The following is a 6,492-nucleotide window of genomic DNA, read 5'->3' on the forward strand; positions in this document are numbered from 1 at the left end:
TAATACAGGTAGAATTGGTCAAGGCATTCTACAACTCAATGTAAAGGCTATGTGTGAGTATGTTCGTGCTCAATTTGGAATTGACATGTGTCCCCCTTAAAATAAAAATAAAATATTCTCTAAATAAAAAAATAATGTCGACTATAACCAACATAGATCAACACACATTAAAATGAATTTTTAAAACAATCTTAATATTTTACAAATCTTTTTTATGTATATATTTTTTTGTCCACTCCAATACACTGTCGTAATATTTTACAATTTAATGTTTTTTTGGGTATAAGTTTTTTTCCCAAATCCAATCCAATGCAATTTAGACTATGCTTACAGCTCAATGTCATGTGAAAATAGGTAAGTTACTCTTTTTAAATATCTATATACATATAAAAGTTATACATATTTAAGTATAGATAAGTTATATTTCAACATCATACATTTAATATAGTTATATATATATAATTTTCCTCTAGCCATAAACCTCCTATGCATGGAAACGCACTCATCACGCCAAATCCATCAGGTAGCTCTTTTAGAAATAACAATTTAACTATATCCATCCTCCTTAGCTTCTCCAAGCCTACAAGGATCTCCTCCCGTGTGGGGGAAATCTCTTAATATTCGACAATTTAGTTATTGAAAACCACATATCCACTGTGGGATCTTAACCAACACGTTGGACTATACAAAAGAGTGCTTAGCTCTACCATAAATTTCATGTCTTTAGTAATTCCTTCATCTATGACATCTATGGGCTTGGAGGACCTTATCCCTACCATGTCACTTACTATGCCATTCAGTTATTTGAGGTGCTTCAGAGTGTGCAGATCCCATAAGCTAGCATAAGCACGGTGTCCCCTTGGATCACATAGAAGTTATCTCGGTTGTGGTCTCGTTTGCCAGGGTTTCGAGCATCTTTTTATTTTTTCATATTACAGTGATGTAAGCGCTGAGATCCCACAATGCACGAAGTGTTGGGAGTCACCAATTTTCTTGGATGTCTATTTGAAGAAAGGTTAGCTTTTGCTTCATGATAGTTCTTTTTTAACTTAAACCTGAGATGGAAATAAAATATTAAAACTCAAATGTTGATTACGTTGAATGTTAGAATAGGCTTATCTATTTAAGTTGGACATAATTTTGGTTGGACTACTGTAAAATTTTCGAAAAATTAGAACATTGGAGTGTTGAATAGTTTTTTAGGGTGGAAATGGATTCAACACTATCAAGAACTTTCAGAGCATCAAAAATCTTGAAGTTCAAAAAATTTTGAAATAATTTGTCATAATTTTACCAGAATTTCCATTATTTTCCAAGCTAATTTATACATTTTTTAAACTACACTATTATAATATAAAGTTTCCATTATTTTCTCAACTTATTTGTGCATTTTTAGACTACACTGTTATAATATAGGGAATATAAATTTATTTTTTGTAAGTGAAACTTTAGTTCGAAATAAAATATTAAAATTCAAATGTTGGTTAGGTAATCAACCTTAAATCGATATTTGAGTACCCTGAAGGTAGGGACTCACGGATTTTATATTCTAAAATTACTGAACCATGTATGATCACGCCTCCAATAGCCTTTTAGGGTTTTAAGGATGTGATACCTTTCCCGGAATGATAAAGAGATTTAGAGTTTTTTAAGGGTTTTGGTAATGCAAAGTCTTCTTAACAAATTTGTTTAGTATGGATAATGGAGAACACGTTATGGACAGGTGAAGCACGAAGATTGAGATGGATGGGCAGGTGGAATCCCAAATTTGTACCTACTATGAAAAATAGAGCGTGAAAGGGCGTATGGGAAAGAGATTTAGTTTTTTAAGGGTTTTCTCAATGCAAAGTCTTCTTAGCAAATTTTAGTATGGATAATGGAGAACACGTTATGGACAGGTGAAGCATGAAGATTGAGATGGATGGGCAGGTGGAATCCCAAATTTGTACCTACTATGAAAAATAGAGCGTGAAAGGGCGTATGGGAAAGAGATTTAGTTTTTTAAGGGTTTTCTCAATGCAAAGTCTTCTTAGCAATATTGTTTAGTATGGATAATGGATAACACGTTATGGACAGGTGAAGCACGAAGATTGAGATGGATGGGCAGGTGGAATCCCAAATTTGTACCTACTATGAAAAATAGAGCGTGAAAGGGCGTATGGGAAAGAGATTTAGTTTTTTAAGGGTTTTCTCAATGCAAAGTCTTCTTAGCAAATTTTAGTATGGATAATGGAGAACACGTTATGGACAGGTGAAGCACGAAGATTGAGATGGATGGGCGGGTGGAATCCCAAATTTGCACCTACTATGAAAGATAGAGCGTGAAAGAGCGTATGGGAAACCCAATTTCCACTATATTATAATAGTAGAGAACGTGCTCAGCATCGATAAACGTGGACGGCTGTGTAGACTACGTCAACCATCCTATAAAATCACAAAATGTCCTCACAAGTTATTATAAGAGTGGGTACGCATATCAAGAATATTGAAAAAAATTAAAATTCGAGCATATTATAATACTGGGGACCCTCATTGACAATATTAAAGTGCAGAACTTGCCAAAACAACACAAGGAAGCCAGAGGACTCCACTAGCTGTATAACTATTCACTAACCAGGGGTGAAGGGTTTGCTTTAATAATATATGTATATGTACAATGATCTCTAAGGTTTTCATTTCAAACATAATTTTTGCATGCTTCTCAAACTCCAATTCATCCTCCTCCTCTGCAATTTGTGTCGAGATTTCTATTTAGCAATTCGCAAAATGGATGCATCCTCCTCCATTGTTGCCTCTGCCTCCGACGCTGTATCCTCCTCCATTGCTGCCTCCTCCTCCACCGCTGCTCAGTGGTACAAAGTCTTCATAAACCATCGCGGCGTTGATGTGAAGAAAACCTTCGCCAGCTCTCTGTACCTTCGCCTTCTAGAAAAAGTATTGAGGCCCTTTCTGGATGAAGATGAAATGCAAGCGGGATACAACTTTCCTTTGCAAATAAAAGAAGCTATCAGAAGTGCCAGAGTCCATGTAGCCATCTTCTCTCCCAGATACGCCGAATCATATTGGTGCCTACATGAACTTCTACTCATGTTGGAGTCAGAGGCTCCTGTTATTCCTGTCTTTTACCGTGTCACGCCTGCTGAGGTTCGGTGGACGCAGGGCAAAGATGGAAAGTATGCAAAGGCCCTAAAAGGACTGGCAAAGAAGAGAAATCATGAAGGGAAGTTGCGATATGACTCCAACATCATTGAAAAGTGGAGAACCGCACTTTCTACTGTTGCAGACAATAGCGGTTACGAGCTAGAGGTCCACAATGGGTGAGAACTCAACCTTCGCTCTCTAGATATGGTAATATTTTATATTTGATTAATAGATGTAGACGTTCTCACAAGTTTTTTTATTTTATTTTCTTTTCAATAATTAGCGAGGAGTTGGAGATGGAGCTGCTAGATAAGATTGTTGAACGTCTGTCGAAAATGCTGGAAAAACGAGACTTTCACGTGGCTGACTATCCAGCAGGTTTGAATTCCAAGCTGAAAGAATTTGAGGATACAGTCCTGTTGCAGCAATCGCAAAGCGGGAAACCTCAGGTCGTGGGGATCGTGGGGTTAGGTGGCGTGGGAAAAACCACGTTGGCAAAACAATTCTTCAATGAGAAGAAATCATATTATCTTAGATCCTGCTTTTTATCTGAAGTCAAAGATCATGCAGCGTCTTTAAATTTGCTGCAAACAAAACTTTTGAAAGAACTGACTAATAAGCCAATAGACAGTGTTGATAATGTTCACGAAGGTAAAAATATGCTCATACAGGCTCTCAAATCCTCTAATGGTTTAATAATCTTAGACGACGTGGGCCATGTCGATCAGTTGAAAGCACTTCTGCCTGTTGAAACTCATGATATCTGTCCGGGGAGCTTAATATTGATTACATCTAGAGATAGGGGTGTTCTGAGAAGCGCAAGAGTGGAAATATCATCAATTTATACGCTTACTGGGCTTAACACCCAACACTCCAGAGAGCTCTTTTGCTCCCATGCCTTTAGCTAAGCCTATTCCCCCCCGGAATATGAACATCTGATAAATAAGTTCTTAGAATCCTGTCATGGATTGCCTTTATCGTTAAAAGTACATGGGGCACATCTTTATGGAAAAGACAAATCAGAGTGGGAAGACGAATTGGGGAGTCTTCCAAGGGAGGTAAATGGAAGCCTAAAAATTAGTTATGATGACCTCAATGAAGAAGAAAAACATATATTTTTAGACATTGCATGCTTTTTTAGACATTGCATGTTTTCTCCGAGGACAGCACAGGGATATGGCCATAAGCATATGGAACGGATCGGGCTGGAAAGGGAGAAAGGGGTTACAAAATCTACAGGATAGATGTCTTGTGGAAATTGACAGTAGGAATTGCATACATATGCATGAGCACCTAAAAGATCTCGGAAGAGATGTAGCTGAGAAGTTGCCCCCATTTCGTCTTTGGCGTTGGACACAAAACGTTATGGATTATTTGTCACAGCAATCATCTGTAAGTGTTCAGTCATAAAATTTTAGATTATTCAACAATAGTTTGAGATCGATTTTTTTTAAAATATCAATAATTTTAATTCATTATTTGTGTTAACGATCGTTTTTGAAGAATGGTCAGGTAATAACAGTGCGGGGACTAAATCTTATTGAAAATAATGATTACGGTTCTATATTGCGCCGTATTGCTCCCCAGATGTTGAGAATTCTTGATACTGAAGGTACTGAGTTGGAGAGCACTTTGGGAACAGTGGAGTTACCCGGGATTTTATGGCTCCGGTGGAAAAAGTATCCATATTCTTCCCTGCCTTCCTGGATTTCAGTGAAGAACTTAAGGTATCTTGATGTGTGGGGGAGCGAATTAAACACATTGTGGAAAAGTGAAAGCGAATCACAGGTGATCAGAAATGTTAGTTTCCGTGTTATCAGAAATGTGACCAGAGTGTTTAAATCAATTTCAAACGGTTTTTTTAAGATTTATCTGTAACCTATGTTTTAATATCTTTCTTGTGTTTAAACCATTGAACCTCAAACATTCTGTAGCTAGCAGTATTTTTGGAGGTGTTGAGGGTACGAGGGTGTCAGAAACTCAAGAGCATACCCGGGTTGGGGTATTATACAAATCTTCGGTGGCTAAATGTTTCTTGGTGCACTCAGTTAGAAGAACTACCGAGTATGGAAGCCTTAACATCTTTAGAGGAGTTCAACGCAATTGGATGTGTGAAGCTAAAGAGGATAACAGGGTTGGGACAGTGTACAAAGCTTAGGGCGCTGGATGTTGGTCAATGCTCCGAGTTAGAAGAACTGCCGAGTATGGGAGCATTGACATCTTTGGAGGAGTTTTACGCATTACAATGTGTGAAGCTGAAGAGGATACCGGGGTTGGGACAGTGCACAAAGCTTAGGGTGCTCCAAGTTGGTCAATGTTGGGTATTTTTAAATGGAGAAAATACCAAAAACCAATTAAAAATTCACCACAGAGCCAATGCTCTGTTTACTCTGTCCAGGATCTTTTGCAGAGAACATCTTTAAAAAAAAATTCACTCAGAACACAGCATTACACAGTCACAACACATTTCTATTAATTTAAAACTGAAACTCTGTTACATATTTCTTCCTCTGTGCAAAGAGGGAATCTAAAAAAAAACTCTGCTGCTCTCACAGATTTTCCACTGCTGTGGATATTACATAAACGGCTTCAAAAACATTCCTGTGTTTTTCATTGCCAGACCAACATTACAGCACTGTTGTGCATATACAAAAAAAAAATCGCACACTCGTGCGTAGCCACCCCACTCACAACATTACAAAAAGGAACTACACTCAAAAACTACAACACGTAGACATATTTGTTTTTTTTAACGTATGAAAATGTGTATACAAAAAAAATATATAAAAATAAACGTATGACATATGGGACATATGCCCATAACTCTATTAAACACTTCCCCATAACAAATATTAAAGCCTCCACCAAAAAAAACGACACACATTAAACTCTATTTAATTCCTCCCACGGCGGTCAACGGATAAACTTTCACTCCACGTAAAAATTGATTTGACGCAGGCAGTGCACCTTCGGGAAGTCAACGGCTGTGATTGAGCACCCAGATGATCCGACGTGGTTCGCACACCAACCTCGGGCAAACCAATCGACCTTTACCGTCCGGGGAAAATGGTTTTGGGCGTCGTACAAGAGACGCGTGGCGGCATGTGAATGTGTTCGGAGCCTCAGCTACGGATACCGCCTTTGGTGAATGGCGGTGCGGGGAGACCGAGTGGTTTTCCAAAAGACCACCGCGCTGTTCAAAATTACAATTTAACACTCCCCTTTAATTTTAACAGCTGCGCGTTCGGTCATTCCCAAACACTTTCTCATAAATTCGAAACTCTTCTGAACCAGTGGCTTTGTCAAGATGTCTGCAACCTGTTCCTGGGTCCTGCAATGTTCGAGGACAAT

The 6,492-nt window shown here is 38.2% G+C and overlaps 1 pseudogene; it reads left to right on the top strand.

The window, feature by feature from the left end:
- Positions 1 to 2,766: 2,766 nt before the first annotated feature.
- LOC149266859 (disease resistance protein Roq1-like) lies at positions 2,767 to 6,289 on the top strand (annotated as a pseudogene).
- Positions 6,290 to 6,492: the final 203 nt, after the last annotated feature.

This window comes from Pinus tabuliformis, chromosome 6 (assembly GCF_031772625.1).
Source record: "Pinus tabuliformis cultivar Carrire ecotype Pingquan chromosome 6, CPIR1, whole genome shotgun sequence".
Lineage (NCBI taxonomy): Eukaryota > Viridiplantae > Streptophyta > Pinopsida > Pinales > Pinaceae > Pinus > Pinus tabuliformis.